A 22445-nucleotide genomic window follows, 5' to 3' on the forward strand; every position below is an offset into this window, starting at 1 on the left:
TCTCATTGTCTTACTGTTTTTGCTGTGATGAATGTCGACAGACGGATGGACATAGCATTTCTCTAAGATTTCCCATAGTTATGCATAACATGATTGGGAAGTCTAAGATGGACATAGCTACCCTATAAGACTTCCCATACTGATGTGTAGCATACTTTGGTAATATAATTGCTGTATGGCAGCATTCCTGCCAGTCATTTGTTGTTACTTTACAGCGAAGTTTTCCACGGCTTTCCAGCCAGAATTTCATTGTAGTTTAAAACCGACGATCTTTTTCTAGTACTTTTTGTCAGTTATACGTAATAATATTACAATGAAGAAGAGTTTTACACCATTCTTTGCCAGTCTTTCCTTGTCATGTTACCATGAAAAAGCTTTCCACAGCATTCTCGTCAGGATTCGTTATAATATGAACGCAAACAATTGTGAACACTCTTATTACGTGTTTAACAACGTAAAAATATAAATGATGAAAAACATTAATATAGCGCTGAGCCTATGACATTTTTTTCACACATTATTACAGTGTAATTAATTACAAGTATGGGAATAACTGAAACGACTAGCGGAAGTAACCATTAAGTTTACGAAAAAGAAGCAAATTTGCTACAGGGTATTGACCGTCATTGAAGACGAGTTAATGTGCAACGTCATTTCTGTTGTTTTAATGCAAGTAAGTGCTGAACATACTATACTGAAACATGTAATGCATAGCAAGTGACTACAGGAAGGTCGTATACACACAGCAGAATGAATGTTGTTGAAAGTGTGTGAGACACGCACACACACACACACACACATATATATATATATATATATATATATATATATATATATATATATATATATATATATATATATATATATATATATATATATAAACAAAATACTGTTCATTTGTTTTTTCGTTCTCACTCATAACAAAAGAATAAAAAGACGTCACAACAAACAATAAAAGATAAAGAATAAAGTATAAAGTTCCGAAATCCGACCTTGAATTATTTAAATGCTTGTCTTCCTACCATGGAATGCTTTAACAGCTAAAATTCATTTCTTTGTTTTAGGTCTTCCATTTTTTAGTTTACTTTTTTGTTTCATTACGAGAAGCAAGCAGTGAATTTACCGTGGTTTAAGTATTTTCAAAATAACGGGAAATTTTCAGAATTATAAGAATCGTTATACAAAAGAAATCGCAGTAACAGGATAATGAAGTTTTTACTGTATTTATTTATTTATTTACTAGCGCCAATTATGCGCTTCGCTGGATTAAAATAAGAAAAATTAACAATATATTCCGTTAGTCAGTCACTTTTTATTATTACTGAAGCGCCGTGCAGAAAACAATATTACAGAAATGCGTAAGTAATCTATATATTTAAAAAAAAAATTAAATATTACTATTGTGGGCTTAATTTGTATTTAAACAGCATCGGAAGTGTCACTGTTCATCTCAGTGACCCCGAAAACTATGTATTCTACTCTAATATCGGTCATTGTCGATCAATTATATATATATATATATATATATATATATATATAGATCCCTCTTTCCCCTCCTGTAAGTCGCACCGTCAGAGTGAAACGATAAAAAACATCCCAGGCCCAAACCCTCATCTATGTTGAAAATTTAATCGAAATCGGTCGGGTGGTTCAAGAGTTATTACGTCACAAACATAAGTCACTTCCATTTTTATTTATACTATATAGAAGATTTAAATGCTATGAATTTTACAATGTTTGTGGCCAATAGCTATGTAGTTGTGTGAAGCCATAAAAGAATATTGGCCTATTATTTAGCGAGAAAGAATTCAGTATAGTCCCCGCAATCCTAATACCCTCGAAACTCGAACAAAGATTTTGTCAGGGAGAAAGAAGGGGGAGAAATTGTTTCATCGATATTTACTTATAGGCAGGCAATCAAGCAATGAAAATGTGTATAATTGGATTGCACAAAGCAAAGGTTTGTGAATTGGTATTAGCTAATATCCTGGTTGATACATTGGCTCATTAAAAATTTAAAACGGCACAAAGCAAAGGTTTGCGATTTGGTATTAATTAATATCGTGCTTGATACATTGGCTCGTTAAAAATTTAAAACGGCACAAAGCAAAGGAATGTGAATTGGTATTAGTTAATATCGTGCTTGATACATTAGCTCGTTAAAAATTTAAAACGATTTTTAAAAGATACGAAAAAGTACTGCTTCCTTAAAAATACATATATATATTTCACAAATAAGATTCCTCAGAACTATTGTTTACCAATCCAAACGCCTTTATATATTTACCCTATCTGTCCGTGTGTCCATCCGGGCAGGAACGTACATAGGGGTTGGGTCCTGGGGGGTCCTAATCTCCCAGATATTTCGAGTTTTCTGTAAATTTAGTCTAATTTTAGGGATGATTTTTTAAAAACTAATTTTAGTATATTTTATACTCATACTGAATTTAGACCCCGCCCCGAAAAAAAACTTTGGACCCTTCTCGAAATAAATTCCTGCGTACGTCCTACGTCCGGCAGACACAAAATCTCAAAAACAGCTTGATGAATCACATTCAATTTTTGCTTGAATGTAGAGGATCGTAACTTAGGAACCGAGTTCGCTGATCCATCCACGGAAGGGACAGGAATTAACGATTTCTGTCTAATGTTGATCACTATAGAGCAAAAACGGTCATTGATAGAGGAAATTTGATATTCAACAGTGACATGTGATAATAATAATATAAGAATATAAAACTTGGATATCAAATTTCACTGTTAGTTTTCTTGGCTTTTAGATAGGTTTAACTTACATGTGGATTCGTGATAATCCAAACTTTTAACATACGAGTATCAGTCTCCTAGATTTTCGTAAATAACTATAAAGATGATTCTAAATCTTCCAAATACGTACAGATCACTAAAGTTCATAATTGACTTTTTGAGAACATGCTGGCCCTAATTGATATATCACATATAATTGATATATATTTAATTAATTACGTTCAATACATATATACTATTTTCCATAGGCGTTCATCTGCCCACTCAGTCTATTTTGACTTTTCCAAAGCATTTGCACAAGATTGATCATACAATACTAATGAATAAACTTGATAAATTTGGATTATGTTCACAATATATAAAACTCTTTCGATCATACCTTACGGATCGAGTGCAATATGTGATGTACAAACAATTTAAGTCCGTAGAATATAGATGTAATACTGGAGTACCTCAAGGACCCAACCTTGGACCTCTTCTTTTTATATTGTATATTAATGATATATTTAATACTGTTAAATATGCCAACTGCCTAATATACGCAGATGACATTAAATTATTTATCGAAGTAAATAATCAAAGAGATAGCCTATATCTACAACAAGACATTGATGAATTGTATAACTGGTCAGTAAGAAATAGACTTCAATTTAATGTTAAGAAATGTAATTATATTGTGTTTAGTAATATTAAGCACAGCCCGGAAGTTCAATATACAATTAATAAAGAGTTAGTTCAGAGGGTAAATTATATTAAGGGCTTGGGTGTAATATTTGATTCAAAACTTACGTTTAACAATCACCTGGATTATATAGTAAAATGTGCATACAAACAATTAGGTTTTATTATCAGAAACGCTGCAAACTTTAGAACTATTGATTCTAGTAAAGTTTTATTTAATAGCCTAGTAAGAAGTAAGTTGGAATACGGATCCTTAATATGGAAAACTTCTACATTCTCCCATTCCAATAAAATAGAAGCAGTTCAGAAACGTTTTCTACGTTATTTGTATTTCCAGAAATACCACATCTCAGCTACAAGATATAGAATATCATACCAGCATTTGCTAAATGAATTTGAGTATACTAAATTATCTAATAGACAAAAACTAAATGAACAAATATTTTTTTACACAAACTGGTTAAATGTATATACGATAACAGTTCGTTTCTGGGACTATTAAAATTTAACATAAAAATGGCTAATACTCGACAGAGGTGCTTATTATTATTATATGATACACCTAGAACGGAGCATTACGGCAGTTCACCATTGATCCGAATGTGCAAAACATATAATATTATATCACAGAAATTGCCCTATTTAGATTTCAATATGTCATTTCGAACCTATTGTGAATTGTTGCGACAAAATGTTTTATGAATTCCTAAAAGCATATTTATATGTTTATGTATAAGCGTATTAATTTCATGTATTTTTGCTACTGTAGCTATTTCAGTTTTAAATAGTTTGTTAGATATTAATTCTATATATTTATCTATATTCTTATTACTTTTTTATTCTTTTCTTTTAAATCTATTACAATAGTAAACTTGTAAAAAAAATATTTTACAGATCTTCTGTAATTGGAGAGTATATTCTCTCTTGAAGACAATAAATAAATAAATAAACATCACCACTTTTCCATTTCAAAAAATATCACAGATTTCAAAATTGCGGATTTCAAGATGGCGGCGGAGGTTTGTTATCTACTCTCTCCATTCTTTTTTTTGCCAGTATGTGTCGTTTACATTGTCTATCTTTCAATATTTTTCACGATTCAACAGTTTATTTTATGTATTTCAATAACAGCATAGCCCTTCTCCCACCAACTTTGACCCCTTCCGTTTCTTATGGCGTTCAGCCGCTATAACTTTGCACATATACATATTTTTACATCCTCTACAGTCACACTATGTTTCATCCCGCAACTCGATTCACCCATTTGGACCCTTTACTTGTTAGTCCATTGTAGACAGCATATTCTAAACACTTTAATTTGTCTTCGTTTTACTTTCTTCCTTTTCCTTTTCTTCCTTTTTCACTTGTTTCTATTGACTTACCTGAGATTAGGGCTGTTCCGATAATCGAGTAATCGATAACAATTCGATAAAATTTCAAAACCGTTTCATCGATAAAGAATTTTAATTTTATCGAATTATCGAACTTTCGAAACTCTCGAAATGTTCGAGACTCTCGAAATGTTCGAGACTCTCAAAATGATCGAGACTCCCAAAATGTTCGAGACTCCCGAAATGATCGAGACTCTCGAAATGATCGAGACTCTCGAAATGATCGAGACTCCCGAAATGTTCGGGACTCTCGAAGTGTTCGAGGCACTCGAAATGTAAGAAACATTAGACAACTTCGAGACGCTCGAACTGTTCGAGAATCTCGAATTGTTTGAAAGCAGAAAATACAGAAATATATCAATATGATCGCATTTGTCGAGTCGCTTGAATATTTAGAAAAGTTCGGTATTATCCGAGTGTTCGAAAGAAACGATGTATTCGAGGTTATCATAATTGTACTGTATATAATATGTATTACATATATGCAGAGTGTTCATTTTAAAACTTCTCTCCTTAGCAATGTAGTGAAGGAAAAGTTTTTTTTTCCCACAGATCTGTACAAGGTTTAAGCAGTCTGTCAGAAGTAGGGATGGCCAGACGGATCCGGATCCTATAAGATCCGGATCTCGGATCCGGATCCGAAATTTCGGATCTTGGATCCGGATCCGGATATTTCGGATCTTGGATCCGGATCCGGAATTTCGGATCTTGGATCCGGATCCGAAGTTTCGGATCTTGGATCCGGATCCGGAATTTCGGATCTTGGACCCGGATCCGAAGTTTTGAATATTGGATCCGGATCCGGATATCCGGTTCCTGGATCCACACCCGAAATTTCGAAGTTCAGATTCATACTCCTGTTTTGAATATTTTAGGCTTTAGATTGAGACCCAGAACTAAAATATCCATATGTATAAAATTGACTAGGTGAATTTTATCTAACTCAGTGGGAAGACAATTCAATTTAAATGACAAAAGATTACATCAAAATCTCATTTTCACATTTTTCGGGTTAGACCATTGTTCCGCACACCCCATCATTTAGTCTTTAGTATATCTTTAAACGTACTACAAGTATGCCACTTTCATCTGAAGTCAGTAGTTGTATAGATCTGCTTTTTGTTATATATTAATCGAGTTAGGATTAAAATTCGATTGTTTGTGAGACCTATGATAATATTTTCCGAATGAGTTATAACGTTGAAAAACTGCATAGTAATGCTGCATATTTTCTTTGTGCCACATTGGAATTTAATGTAGTCTATCTTATACAATCGGCTCTTATGATTAATTCAATGATCTGAACTCCTGCAGCATTACGCTATCATGGATGTCTTTGAATTTTCGTCATCATTTCTATTTTTTTTTTTTTTTTTTATTACGAGCAAAATAAATATCATAAGCGGTATTTTACATAATACATATAGACGCAGATCAGTCAGTTGATTGCTTAAAGTTTATAGCAAGGCTATTACATTTCTAAGACACTGGCGGCCTTAGGACAAAATCCATGGCTTTCCCATAAAATCTTAAATATCTCTATATAAAAAGGGCAAAGTCCTGAGTGACTGAGTGAGTGAGTGACAGATCACCGTACAGACCAAATCGCTTAAGCTACAAACTTGAAATTTGGACAGTTTATAGGGTTTGTGACGTAGGATACCACTAAGGAAGGACTTTGGGAAATTCGACGAGGAAGGGGGGAAATGGGGTGGAAAATATTGATGATTCTTGACGTTAGATACTTCAAATTTGGTATTTGGGTTTCTCACTGAAATAATTTGATACTTGTTAAAGTGCTTTTTGATATTTAAATTAGAAGGGGCAGGGAAGATGTAGAAAGTAAAAGAACGGGTGGTAATTGCAATTATTGCAATTAGTATAATAATATGCCTATATCTCGGAAACTTAAAGGGTTAGAAACATGGAATTTGGTATTTGGACTTCTCACTTAAAATAATTAGATACGTATTTCAACGTTTTTTTTTTTATGTGTGGCCCAGAAGGGAAGAAAAGGGTCGAGAAAAAAATTAAGTGGGGATTACAATTATTGTATTAATATGTTATATCCTTTAAGGTTAGAGACTTGAAATTTGGTACTTGCACTTCTCATTGAAAATAATTTGACATGTGTTTCAATGTTTTTTGACGTTTTAGTAAAAAGGAAAAGAAAAGAGATGGAAAGGAAAGAGGGTGGGGATTGTAATTATTATAATAACATGTCGATATCTGGGAACCTCTGAAGGTTAGGAGCATAGAATTTGGTATTTGGACTTTACATTTGAAATAATTAGGTATGTACTTAAGCGTTTTTTTTTTATGTATGTCTTAGAGGGGAAGTAAAGGGGCGGGGAGAAAAGACTTTTATATCTCGGAATCCTGGAATGTTAGAGAAATGAAACTTGTTATTTGAACAAAAATTCGTTATCTTGTGAAATGAAATGCTTGTGTTTTACATCCCACGTTTATGCCGGTTAGGCTAAAGGAGACGGTGATTATGAGAAATAAATGAAATGAAGAAAGTAGGAGGAAACGGGAAACCCCCGAGAAAACCCACGAGCACGGTGTTTGTCCACCACAAAGTCCACACGGTGCAAGCTGGGATCGAAACAGGGACCCCAAGCACCGGAGGTGAACGCTCTACCACTGAGCCACTGCGGCCCCTTAAAAATTCGTTATGTTTGCAGGCGTATGATGTGCGAGGCCGTAGACCGAGCAAATGTGTGGGCTGGGGGGAAAGCCCCCATGTACTCGCACTGAAATTCGGATTGTCTCGGGATACCGGAATGTTATTACATACAATTTGATATTTGAACTGAGATTCGGTATGGTTGTAGGTTTACGAGGTACGAGGTCATAGGCCGATCAAATGAGATATCAGAGGGTCTAAGGACAAATCCCCAGACATTTCTTTTTAAATTGATTATGATTAGAGGCTTTTGTGGTGCGAGGCCCTAGTAACGGGGGTCTAGTGGCGAAGCCCCCAACTAGCCGAGGTCTATTAATTATATAAATGTATTTGCGTAATGACTGGAAATTGCATGTATGCCTGTGGACAAAATTGCATAAATAGCCACGAGAAATGACAATCCTTTAAGATAAAAATTTTAAAAAGCTACCAAAATGTACTCTTGAATGAGTTGTATAAAATTGTTTGCGCAGGGGCGAATTCAGAACGGACTCTTGGAGGGGGCGGATGGATTCTTAGGGGGCGGTTGGGGATATTAGCAGTGAAAAATTACTTAGATGATCTGAAATTGCCACAAATTACTACTAAAGTACACTGTTAATGGTGGCGCTGGGTAGGGACAAACGACTTTTCGCCCTCCCCCTGCATCCGCCTATGTGTTTACATAAATGATATAGCTCCTTATACAACCTATGCAGAGTTAATAGTAGTGGATTACTAATTACAAAGATACATGTTACTGCTCGAGGCTCCATATGGTATTTTGTATACACATACAGTACATTAATACATTGATTTTGATACATTAATTGCCATTTAGAACTTCATCTCTACTACAATTCTTAATTCTAACTGGAGTGGTACGGTCACAGAGAAACGTATTTTTAAAGAAAGAAAAAAATGCTCATCAAGAGCAAGAAAAGGAAGTTGCTCCTTAATTTGATTTGATCTATATTTTATGGGCTGTTCTATTAGCAATGGCCTAGCCCATCACGACTAGGAAATGGCCTCATTCAGTGACCACAATAACTCAGAAAGAATTAGAAAAGTAAGCAGCCAGAGTCTAATGAAGAAGCTTGGGCTTGAGACTAAGGTTTCATCCCAGCATTTGACTAGTGTTACAGAAAACAAAGGACAAATTTCCACCAGGACGACAGCTTTAAAAAAGATTTACTACCTTTTCGGTCAAGTATTTCCACTAGAATCTAATCTGACAATGAGATTGCTCTCACCTAACTCGACAGTTTTACTCAATCAAATTTGGAGTAATTGTGACATATTAAGGCACGAAAACCAAATATCAACAGAATGAAGGGAACGCTAAGCTGTCACACGATCAGATACCAAAAGTGTCTTAAAATCTTATTTTAAGCATAGGAATGAAAATCACTTTGTCAATAATTTCAAAAATTTTGCTGATTCGGAACACCCGAATTTTCTGACACGGAGTTTCGAATCCGGATCCAAGATCCGAAATTTCGGATCCGGATCCAAGATCCGGTTTTTCGGATCCGGATCCAAGATCCGAAATTTCGGATCCGGATCCAAGATCCGTTTTTTCGGATCCGGATCTAAGATCCGTTTTTTCGGATCCGGATCCAAGATCCGTTTTTCGGATCCGGATCCAAGATCCGGATTTTCGGACCCGGATCCAAGATCCGAAATTTCGGATCCGGATCCGAGATCCGGTTTTTCGGATCCGGATCCGAGATCCGGTTTTTCGGATCCGGATCCAAGATCCGGATTTTCGGATCCGGATCCAAGATCCGAAATCTCGGATCCGGATCCAGTGTCCGGATATCCGGATACCGGATATCCGGACCCAAGTGGATCCGGATATTCGGATCCAAAAATATCCGGATCTGGCCATCCCTAGTCAGAAGAGAGAAAGAGGAAGAGAAAACATGCATCACCCGAATGGAATTGGAATCCAAGGCAATATTAGTCTACTAATAGTCACTTTGCCGATTGCGCCAATAACGGGGCAGGCAGAAAAATAATTTTACATGTGATTTCGACAAATACAGCTTTGCAATAACTTATCAGGTGAAAAAAGTTGTTTGACTAGTTTGGATGCAAGAAGAAATCATTGGAGAGGTGAAGGAACCAAACTGTTCATTACTATTTTTGATAATACCCGAAACTTCGATAATACTCGAAATGTTGATAATACCCGAAATTTCGATAATACCCGAAACTTCGATAATACTCGAAATGTTGATAATACCCGAAACTTCGATAATACTCAAAATGTCGATAGTACCCGAAACTTCGATAATACTCAAAATGTCGATAATACCCGAAACTTCGATAATTTCAAATACTCGAACGGTTTCGAGTAACCGATGACAACTCGATAAATTTTCACTCCCGAAGTTCGATAGGTCCTCAGCCTTATCGAACACCCCTAGTACACAGTCAAAATGCTTTTTTTTTTTTTATTACAAAAACAGGAGTTCTATGATTACAATGCAAAGAGCTTTTCACTTAAAGTTTGCGACTCCACGAATTGAAAATGTTCCTGATGGGAAGACCATCTTGCACTAAGTCGAAAACTTCTGAACAATGGGTTCAGCTTCGGTTCAGCCTTATCGAACACCCCTACATGAGATGAGTATATTTAAGTAAAAAAAGAACTTCAGACACTTTTGGATATTGATATTTGTATTTGTAATAATAACAATATGACTTACTACTTGGCTTTCGAGAAACTTTATTGTTTTTTTTTTTTTTTTTTTTCCTTAACGCATGATAAATACTTTACCATTTTATATCGTAAATTTCAGATTCCCCAGTATTGTAACAGAGCGGTAGTTGAGCGATTGACCGTAGGAATTCAAGGTCCGGTGATAATTTCACAGCCTTGTTTTATTACAAGTGTAAACTCTTTAGTGAGTGGAGAGGAGGACGTGAATCATGCGTGAGAATTGATGACAATAGGTTTGGGTGGATCAGAGTGGGTCATAGAGTGTGGTGAATCAGAGTGGCTCATAGAGGGTGGTTGATCAGAGTGGGTCCAGTGAGTGATGGGTCAACGGGTCATGGGACAAGTTTTCATTGACCCACGCCATCTCTGCTAAGAATAAGGTAACGCTAAAACGGTGTTTGAAATCAAATACTTGGGTCTACTAGAGTTGGCCAGGAGATCCGAAAAAAATCTGGTATCATCTCGAATTTGAAAATAATTTCTCATATCAGCTCCTCTTTTCGTTTTCGAGACTAGAATCGAGACAAGACGAGACGAGAATTAACGTTAGCTATAATTAAAGAGGTGAAGTGGTTGAGAACATAAGGAAAGTGTTAAATAATACGTACACTCATGTCCAAAATTATTGTCGCATGTCTATAAATATGTTGTTGTAGGAATATAATTTGATAACGAATTCGCCAGGTATTTCTTATAGTGTTAGTACGTGTATAATCGGCAAAGATATGTATGTAGCAAATTTCATGTCAAAAGAGCAGTAAATAAGAACAATAAAACTAAAATAAAACTTTCTTGTCCATTTAGCAACATTTTGTTTTACTCGTTCTAATTTTCGTATTTATAATTCTTTCCCTATGAAATTTACCACAAATATAAATTTTCTGATTATACACATAGTATCAGTATTAAAAGTGCCCTGCAAAATCATTATTAAATTATATTCTTACAAGAAGACAGTTATAGATATGCGACAATCATTTTGGACATGAGTGTACATTATATTCCTACCTGACATTTTCAATACTTACCAGTTAGAAGTTTCGTCTCCATAAATATATTTATTATTAGTATTTTCTGTTAATAGTTATAATGAACAACGACCTTGAATCAAAGTCCATTAATTCTATTATTATTGGGAATAATGAAATGTGTACCTCTCGGAGAAGCTTTTAGCGTAGACGAGATGGCTATAAAAAAAAATTCTATTATACGGTTCGTTTACAGATATGTCCTGTCCTGATTGGTCGATGTTTATTGAAGAAAGGGGGGAAAAAAGGAAAGAGCTTTCCATTTATAACCCTAAAGCAAACCTTTACTGTCCTTGCACTTATAAATGTCAGCGGAGCTAGCAGCATCTCTGTTACTCATCTCTTCTATATTGATTGATGGGAGAAGAGAATCAAACGAGGCATGCGCAATGTGATCAGAGCAATGAAAACTTAAGAGAAAATAACGAAATTAATGCTTCTGTACGACCACTTTTATGTGTTGTTAAAAAAAATCCAATATTTGTTGCATCTTTTCCCTACTTCCAATATTGCACTTTTCAGAGATGCGCTACGCCATGCGTTTCACCCTGAACCTTGTAAGTTAGCGCACCTCTCTGCTCTCTGCATCTCTGCTTACAAATACATACGTTCAGAGCTGGGTATACAGACTTCTTTTGAAAGATTTAAATACGAGGAGGAATCAAAAAGTTTCTGGAATTCTGTTATAGCATTTTATTACTACCATATAAGTACACTCATGTCCAAAATTATTGTCGCATGTCTATAAATATGTTGTTCTAAGGAATATAATTTGATAACGAATTTACCCGGTATTTCTTATAATGTTAGTGCGTGTATAGTCGGCAAAGACATGTATGTGGCAAATTTCATGTCAAAAGAGCAGTAAATAAGAACAGTAAAACGAAAATAAAACTTTCTTGTCCATTTAGAAACATTTTATTTTACTCATTCTAATTTTCGTATTTATAATTCTTTTTCCTATGAAATTTACCACAAATATACATTTCCCGATTATACATATAGTATCGGTATTAAAAGTAGCCTGCAAAATCATTATCAAATTATATTCTTACAAGAAGACAGTTATAGATAATGCGACAATCATTTTGGACATGAGTGTATATATTTACTTAATCGATTTCAAAGTTGGCACCTTCGGAACAAACACACACACACACACACACACACACATACTTGTTCATAGCCCCTGCGGTTGGTGGAAACACTGACGAAAGGTCTCTTTTCGTTTCTTCCAAAGTTCAGCAGTCACGTTAGTTTTGATCTCTTCTACGTAGGCGAAACGGAAAAGGCCTATTTTTAACTTTGGTAAAAGTCAAACATCCGATGGTGTTAAACTGTTTTTAAAGCTATGAAACTGTCTGAACCAAACTTTCTCCAATTTACACATGAACTTTATGTTTGCGCGCTGCTCGATTTGTAAGATTGGGCCAGCTGATCACAGCACATTTCGCCGTTCAGCTACACTACTCGTACACTGCCTATACAGACATGTTCACACTTGCCAAATTCTTAATTAGGCAACCTAAGGATGTATTGTACAAGATTCATTGTCATTGCATCACAAATGCCAGAGAACTAGAACAACATTTGGGGAACCTTTTGACCGCTCCTTGTATTAAATATCCTATTGCTCTAACAGTACAATTACACAGCAGGCATATGCCTATCATGTTCCCTCAGGTACATGGGAATGTGTCCAGTATGTGCTTTATATACTCCTGAGAAAGAAATCGCATGGATGACAAGTGATAGTCACAGTCTATCTCCGCCCCTAGGCACATACCTGAAATGTACCTGGGGAACGTGCCTAGTATGTTCTAGGTATGTTTCCCATGCCGTTAGCGTCAATGAGTCACAAAATTACTCTCCCAAAATATGTTAAATCGCCTATATGCGTAATGTGTTTACATTAAGGTGAGTCTAAACAAAACTTTAAACAAGTAAAAATAATGTAGAGCTAGGCTAGGGTGGGCGCGAACCACCAACCTTTGGATTGCTAGGTGGTTCTTTCGACTCGGCCACAGAGGCAATAAAGAGAACGTTGCTTGTAGAGGGATAAATTGTTGAGGTCTTTTGCATTCGGCTAAGCAGAGTGCTCCGTTAACTGCATATATTCGACTATAACCGTTTGGGATCAGATAAAATCTGGTCCCATGTAATTTTGTAACAAATTGACGAGTGTCTATTTACTTTATTTCATAGTTTTTCCATATTCATTTTCAAATGATCAGCGACAGTTGCCATCTAATAAAGTTGAAGCGTTTATTGCTTCTAGTACACAATCGCTTAGAAAAAGAAGCAACAAATGCATCAAATGTGGGAGATGAATTTAGAACACCTAAATGGCGAATGCCTAGTACATCTTGTGCTGTTAGAATATCTGAAACAATATGTACCCAAAGGACGTACCTAGAACATGACAGATATGTCCCAAGTGACGACATAAAAACAAATGACTGTTAGAGTGCGAAACTGAGTCAGGTATACAAATGCTATATTTGTGGTACATAGTTGCAAATATCAATTAGATGTAACAAATACCTAAACTGTAGGTAGCTGAAGTACATACTTAGCACATGAATATCATATGTGCAAAGTGTAGGGTACCTAAAAAGTAGCTGGAACAAATAAATGGCACATGGCTAGCACATCTTGTGCTGTTAGGGTGGTAGAGTGCACCCGTGGTTCCCAACCTTTTTTGACTGACGACACAATTTAGTGAACATCGAGGACATCACGACACACTTGTTTGATATTTTTATTATAACTAATAATAATAATAATAATAATAATAATAATATATTGTAATAGTGAAATTATTAATTTTTATAATGACTCTAGAAAACCCACTTGGTGTGAGCTCGAATCGAACAAAGGACCGCACACACCACAGATTAGTATCCTACCACTGAATCAGTGTTTAACGCATTGTTAAAAATAAAAGTTAATTTTGAATTTTTAATGAATTTGTGTTCTGCATTCGTGTCACTTAGCCTAAAGATTATATAATCGCGGGACGTCCCACCCAACCAGGTACATTCTAGGAACGTGTCATTTAAGTTCCATATGTACCGTTTACGTACCTGGTACTTGAAACATGTACATTTCATATGCATAGCACGTGTCGCTAGGTACGTGCCTTTCGAGGAATTTCTGACACTTGCAAGGTACTTTTACATGCTTCACTGGAATGTGAGGAATGTGAATGGCACATACCCCATGTACCATGGCATGGTTGTGCGTAAGTTGCTTCGTATTGCGACTAGGGTTGCCAATTTAGCCACTTTGTGACGAGATCTGGCCATTTTGAGAACGTCGTTAGTCACATAATTTCCAAAGAGCCAATAGTGGCTTTTTAGCCATATGCTTTTCACTTCTATAGCCACTTTCTGAGTTTAGCCACATTGTAATATACATACAAAATTAATATATTGTCAGTTATATATGGTGCTTATTGGGAAAAACACTCCCCAAAAAAGTTCATCTTAGACTGGAGAAATGGTTATCCTTCCTTTTCCATTATTATTTGGCTATGAAACAAATGCCGGAGACATATACAACCGCTATATACAACAGTGTGGTGTTGGAATGTGTAATGATTAGGATGTGATGTTTTATTTTATTTTTTTGAAAGTTCAACACTTCCAATGTACCCGTAAAAATGTACTAAAGAAATAGTGCCCATGTTTTTTAAATATTCAATTAGAACTGGACAATCTACATGAAATTTGCAATCGATCAGTGAAAACGTCATCTTTCTAGAGCCTGTAGTTTCTGAGATCTCATTGTCGAGAAACATATATGTGTATTTTAAAAGAGCTCCAAAGATGGCAGCACAATTCATTTGCATGTATTTCGGAGAAGGCTTACTAAAGGCAAAGGCCTTTGAACAATAATTTAAAAGGATAAACTTTGTGCAAAATATTTATTTCAGTAATTTATTTAAACTACACTCTTTTAAAAATATTTGTCTTTGTTATACACGTGAAATCACAAATAACCGTAAATCAAAGGTTTGAATGTTAAGATTATAGGTTAGAGCTCGGTCGCTCGTAAATGTTACTGTAGTATTTTAATAGATAGTTAAATTGCCACACAGATGCCGGAGGAGGGCATATATTTTCAGAGTTAGTTGCTTGGCTTTTTTGAAAAGTACAAGCACAGATCAACATACCCTAACGGTAAGATTGGTAACTACGTGGAAAAACGAGCGTATCACGTTTGATGCGCTTGCAGTGACATCTACTCTCACTGGCAGGAAAACGTAACTACTTGCCAGCAGTGTAACCATCCACCTAAACTATTCACCAAAATTTGCAGTAGATCCATAGCCGTAAATTAGTCACCAATAGTGGCAGTGTATCCATATAGAATTTCGGCGCAGTTTATAAATATTTCAAAATAGAAATAAAACAGTACCCAAGCAAATCGCAATGTTTTTATTAAATTATCGATGTATAACAGTTTCGCCAACTAAATCATTGACTTCATCAAACACCTTATCTATGACATATTTGATGAAGCCAGAGGTTTATTTAGTTGGTGAAACTGTTATACATTGGCATTTAAATAGAAACATCGTGATCTGCTTAGAAACTGTTATTTATATCTTCCATTAGAAAAAGAAGCTACCACGAACCAGATAAATACTTCCCCATAAAACTCAATATTCGAAACCATGTGATTATCAAGATTTTAGCTCCAATCAATTATTTCAATCCAAAGTTATATTAATAAGAGCAGAAAGGAGTTTAGTGTATACACTATACGTATAATTTTATGTACTGAGAATTTGAAGAAATTTCTTTTCGCGGCGTTGTTTAAATGCTAACACAATTATTAAAAAAAAAAAAAAGAGCCTGGCAATGAAATCCGATCTTCATGTTACAACGCCGGTGAGCAAATAATATGCTTACAGTCCCTCCCCCATCGGCTCTGCACGGCCCTGAACACTGAATTATGGCTGGTTTGGATAGGAATTGATTAGACTATCAAAACGTAAAGCCAACGACCTTTTAACCAGCCACAAATTTTCACTGTTTCAATTTTATCGATCTCGCACCAATTTCTTAATACATGAAGATATATATTATATACACTAAACATTTACACTATGATATAATATTAACACAACTTTCGTTCGAAATCACAGTGAACGGAAAAATTTCTACAGTTTTCAATATATATTTTATTTACAGTAACATTTTCGGTATATCTTGTTCAGACGCATTCTACTCCATTCGAACGCGCAGGACAGTTGATTTTAAATCTCTATTTTTTCACAAAAAATAATCGTTATAGCGCCCCGAAGCCAGGAATCAATAGATTTCCAGCCCAACACTAAAATAATCGCTAGACAATAATTCCCTAAAAGCACTTGTATTATCTATAGTCTACAAGGAACAAATTGTCCTATAGATAAGAATACTTAAAATATCTTACCTTAGCTGATAAATTCGTAAACTTTATCACTTATAAAGCATCATCGTATTGTGTTGAAAACTTCCTCAGAGTGATGCGGTACCTCAGTGGTAGACTTTCATCTCTAGTGCGTGGGGTCAATGGTTCGATCCCAACCCGTACTAAGTGAACTTCGTGGTGGACATCGCTTTTTTCGGAGTTGTCTTGTTTCATACATTTCTTGATTAAACCATTACCATCAGTGCTTCCGTTAATCTTAGTGCATAACCATGATGTGGAAAAAAAAAAAAAAAACTCTCACCTAAAACTGTCTTTTTATGCTTGCTCTTTCCTATCTATTGGTTTACGTTAACATCACGTAAAATTTGAGTTTTATCTTGCGATAATCTGTAGAGCAGTTATAGTTGCTTTTTGCAATCCGCAAGCTCTGCGAATATTGTTATGTAATGAGGCACCTAGATTATAATAAAGATCCTTTATTCGAGTACGGAAGTAAATCATGATCAGGGGACAGGACCGATTGTAAAAAAGAATCAAAATTATCACAGTTCCTTTTATTTCACATTAGCACTACACACTTATTATATAACAAAAGCACTTTTAAAAAATATAGTTTTAAACTTACTTTTTACATATTACTGTTGGTTTTACTTTCCTTTATTCAATTTTACAGATACAAAATCTTTACATTATCTTTGATTATTTCCACCTGAAATTAAGATTGCAATACATATATAAATCTTGTTACAAAGGACACAAATCTGTAAAATCTACAAAGAAATATGTATACCAGGGTTGACAAAAACCAGGGTTTTTATTGAAAAAAACAAAAAACCAGGTTTTTTTGGTTTAAATAATTTACTCTATGTATTTATAATAGATATGGACAGAAATTAGTTTGTTTCGCCTCGGTGTTAATATGCAACAACAAGGTTATGCTGGGAGAGGTCACATAAGCTTAAAGCGGAATCCAAACCGCTCCTCGACTTACATCCAAGAGAAATTGTCCATTTGGACACGAAACCGGGACTAACTGGTTACAAATGCAATTGCCGACTCACTCACTAATGACTCCTGATAAAAATACGTTGTACTGATCTTTACATAGGCCTACTTGTTAATACAATTGTCAGGAGTCATTTCAGAAGGACAAAAAGATAAACAGTTACACACGTAAAAACATTATACCAGAATTATATATAAAAATCGGGAAACTCCCGCCTTCGCCATCGGGAAAATCCTGTTATTACTTTAAATGTATTTGTACGTGTAAAATTTTAAGGTCAACGTATCATAATTACTACGCTAAAACTGAGGTCTTAAATTAGAAAATTGGTATGTAAATATCATTCTATAAAATTAAAACAAAGTCAAATCCAAGTCGATGTTGGAAGCTACGTAGGCAGTTGATAAATTTTGCCAACTTCTTTCAATATATCTAAGCAACCTTGGCTTCTTTATTAAACAACAGGCATTCATTCAAGTAGAAATATATAATTTGATTTCATTTTATGCCTAGGCTTAACATCCGTATGAAATACCAAGGTTATCACGGAGAAGACTTTCGCTTAAGGAACACCTCAAATCGCTACTTGAAAGATGGGTTGTTGTTCGACCGAGAATTGAAAACGGGACCCCCTGATTAAAAAGCGAAAAGTAGATAAAAGTAATGCGGATAGTTTGATATGTGGAAACGTCACCATGAAGTTCACACGATGTAAAGCATTTTTCATTTTTTTTTTTTTTTGGTTTAAACCAATTGGTTTTTCTTAAAAAAAAACAAAAAAACAGCTGGTTTAAACCCGCCAACCTTGGCAAAAACCATGGGTTTTTATTGAAAAAACAAAAAACTTTTTTTGGTTTAAATAATTTACCCTAAATATTTATATTACATATGAACAGAAATAAGTTTGTTTCGCCTTGGTGTTATTATGCAGCAACGGGGTTATGCTGGAAGAAGTCACATAAGCTTAAAGCGGAATTCAAACCGCTTCTCGGCTTACATCCGAAAGAAATTGTTCTCCATTCGGACTTGAAACCGGGACTAATTGGTCACAAATGCGATGAGTCTGCCGACTTTTACGAAGGACTCCGGATTTAAAAAAACTTTGTACTGATCTTTACATACCTGTACATTCAAGAGTCGTTTCAGAAGGACAAAAAGGTACACAGTTGCACTATTGAAACGATTATACAGAATTATATATAAATCGGGAAATTCTTGCCTTAGCCATTGGGAAAATCCCGTTATTACTTTAAATGTAAAGTAATAATGAAAAATCCCGTTATTGCTTGGCATATAAAATTTTATGGTCAACTTATCATAAGCAGTACGCTAAAACTGAGGTATTAAATTACAAATTTAGTATGCAGATATCACTCAATTAAATTAAAACTGAAAGTCCAATCCCAGCTAATATTTGGAAGCTATATAGGCAGTCGATAAATTTTGCCAATTTCTACCAATACATTTAAGCAACCTTGGCTTCTTTATAAAACAACAGGCATTCAGGCATACAATTTGGTTTCGTTACGTGTTTAGTCTTAGCATCCTAATGTAATACTGAGGTAAGAAGACTTTCGATTAAGTGACAACCGAACATTTACTTGGTTTACACTTGAAAGAAGGGTTGTGGTTCGACCGAGAATTGAACATGGGACGCCTTGATTAAAAGGTGAAAAGAAGATAAAACTAATGCACATGATTTGATATGTGGAAACGTCACCATTAAGCCCATACAATTTAAGGAATTTTTCATTGTTTTTTTTTTTTTTGTTTAAACCAGTTGTTTTTTTTAAAAAAAACAGATTAAATATTTTTGAGATATATAGCGTACAAAATACTGTATAACACACTAAAAATCTATACTAATCAGCAGAAAATCGTTTAGAAAAAAAATCAATACCTACAATATGAGAAGCAATGAAGAGAAAAATGTATACAGTGACGGGGACAAATATCCTTACTGCTGACGTCCCCATTAAACAACCAATTATCAATCAAAAACATATAAATTAATAATGAAGCTTTATTTATTTTTTAAGTAATATATTAGGTAGTCTAAAAAGCATTAAGCTTTCGGCACCGAGATCCCTAAAATCTCAGGATATATGAGTTGCAGTGGATCAGGCCTAACAATTAGACAGCTCACATTTGAAACTATAGATGGGTAAAAACTGTTGGAATTCTTATAATCAGGCGTAAGGCATAACACCGTGAAAACGAGTGAATTTTCCTCAGAACTGTGGTACATTTTAACGTTTTACTTCGATAAAAGTTCAAATGCTGAGCAGGTCCATGAAGAAATTTAATTGCTTATGGTCAAGATCTCTTATCAAAAGCAAATCAAAAGATGGTTCAATCGCCTTCGTTCTGGAAATAGGCCAGCCAAGATGCTCCTCGCAGTGGGCGATAGATCCCGGCAAAAGTGAATTGTATTTTTTGGCAAAAGTCGAGCAAGATCGGCATGTAAGTAGTCATGACATCGCCATCATTTTGGATTATATTTACATGTCTCGGTATCCTTCCCGGTGATCCCCGGCCCGCAGCTGAATGGGTTGAATTTGGAAGTTAATGCGATCGGAGTTTCACTGTGGATTTCAGCGACCGCGAAAATTGAAATCAACACTAATATCGGTCATTTTCTACTACTTTTACATGTCCCGGTAAACGCTTGCCGTGAGACCACCCCCGCTGTTCGAATTTAGAAGAAAAAAAAAAACCGCTTCGTCTGGTTCCCAGGTCACACACATAGACTAACAAGCAAACTCTTTATCTTATTTATATTAGATTATACATTTGGAAATATCAGAGAGCATTAATAAAATTAAACTGATCAAAGCACTAAATATTTAGTAACACTTGTGTTAGTTTTTTTATTAATATTAGAAAAATAAGAGGTAGAAATTTAATAGTTTTCATTTTAAAGAACATTTTCAATTTGTAGTTAAATGACAAGTGGAGAAAGACATTTTATTTATTTCTATTAATATCTATAATACAAAAAGAAAGGAAATGGAATCTTTTTTTTCTTAGAGAGCACAATTGAGTAGTTACAACAAAATTGATCGAAGGCAAAAAAAAAAAAAAAAAAAAGTTAAGGATGGTTTTCACATCTTTTTCCTCAATAGTACTATTTTCTGTAGATCTCCTTATTAAATACACATTTTAAGCCGATTTTGAAACTAGACACGGGCTGAGAAACACGATGGGAGAAAGTAATTATAATCGCACTAAGGTTCTCATTTGAATATAAGTTTTGAAGTACACATTTGGAGGTGGTTTTATTGTGGTTGTTCTTATGTGGGCTTTACCCCACCCCGAAAGAAAATTAAAAAAAAATACGACTAGGTATTTTGGGGAAAATTCCAACAACCATGGTGGCAAATTTCACATGACCGCACATGAATGTTCAACTTTGCGTTTGGTGAGATTAGAACATCGAGCATCACGAGCTGCTGCTGCTGGGTAGAACGATAAGCTCGACCAGTACTGTTGACAATTAACGCAATTATATCTAACAATTTACAAGAAACTGCTGCAACTGGTCAACAAACAGTGTACCGTATACAACGCTGACAACGACAGCGCATACATCATTAACAAAATCGAGACAACTTGGCTGTGAGGTTTTAATACCTCCTCCATATAGGCAGGACTTGGAACAGACAGATTATTATTTATTTTGATTTCTGCGGAACACTCTGAATGATGCCAAGTTAGCTTTAAAAGAGGCTTGGGAAAACGACGTGTCACAATTTTATGACCAGGAACTATGGAACCACAAAGATAAAATTATGATGAGGAATGTTTTTTCATAAATCACAATAAATATCTTCTCAATCGTGGCCTTCAAAGGCTCAATACTTTTTAGACAACCAGATAAATTTAATGTTTTGTCTTATTCGGCTTCTTTAAATTAATCAGACAAAATAAATACACAAAGGTTTTTATGATTGTATAGTTACGTACTCGTTACAAAAATAACTTATGGCACAGAATAAAACTGAAAACTATGCAGTGTCGTTTAAAAAGACGTTCTGCTCATCAATCTGTTTAAAAATCTTATTCTTACTCACAAGCGGAAGTAAAACAAATAACTTTGAAACTTGTTTAGTTGTTCTATAACATTTGTTCTAATTCTAAAATTTCTGTGCAGAAAATTACAGAAAAAAAGACTAAAAAACTGTACACATCATAGTTAACATATTTTCTAAATTTACAAAAGAAAAAAAAATCGTTATTGAAAACTACTACATTTGCATTGTACCTTTAATAAAAACGCCAATTAAAACCGTTAACGTCTTCTTTAAATGAAGGTCCAGCGGATGACCCTGGCTCGATTCCTAGCAGGATCTCAAGTGTTTCGAATCCCACGTTTAAGCTTGTTGGACAACATCGTGTTCGTTGGTTTTCTCAGGGCACCCCTGTCTCCTTCCACATCTCATTCCACCAACTTCTCCATCATCATTCACTTGCTTAACTCAATTGCCTTAGCTTAAATAGTATAATCGTGGGAGTTAAACTGAAAAAAAAAAAAATTCCCCCACTTTAAGCTGTAGATCCAAATGTGTCATATATTCTCACTGCTGAACGAAACCCTAAATCCCAATTCAACGCAACTAAATTAGAACGTGAATTGACTACACTTTGAGCCTTCTTCGCTGCTTCTATACATCAAGCAGGTCTTCGCTGCTTCTAACCACCGAGGATTCTTCGCTGCCTCTATCCATTTTTGACACCTGTCAAAATAAAGAGA

The 22445-nt window shown here is 35.0% G+C and overlaps 1 protein-coding gene and 1 long non-coding RNA gene across 4 annotated transcripts in view; one reads left to right on the forward strand and one right to left on the reverse strand.

The window, feature by feature from the left end:
* The window catches only part of LOC145681149 (uncharacterized), a 469136-nt gene that overhangs the window by 427197 nt on the left and 19494 nt on the right, over positions 1-22445 (reverse strand). The window contains exon 2 of one of the 3 annotated variants that reach the window (XR_014130732.1): positions 17226-22428. The exons of the other annotated variants lie outside the window; for them this stretch is intronic. This is a non-coding gene — a long non-coding RNA (uncharacterized LOC145681149). Of the gene's footprint in view, positions 1-17225; positions 22429-22445 lie in introns of those variants that run through there. 3 annotated transcript variants of the gene reach the window in all.
* LOC145681148 (protein THEM6) overlaps positions 1-22445 on the forward strand; it is a 156710-nt gene that overhangs the window by 45208 nt on the left and 89057 nt on the right. The window lies entirely within an intron of this gene.

This window comes from Thermobia domestica, chromosome 3, assembly GCF_964235325.1.
Source record: "Thermobia domestica chromosome 3, izTheDome1.hap1.1, whole genome shotgun sequence".
Lineage (NCBI taxonomy): Eukaryota > Metazoa > Arthropoda > Insecta > Zygentoma > Lepismatidae > Thermobia > Thermobia domestica.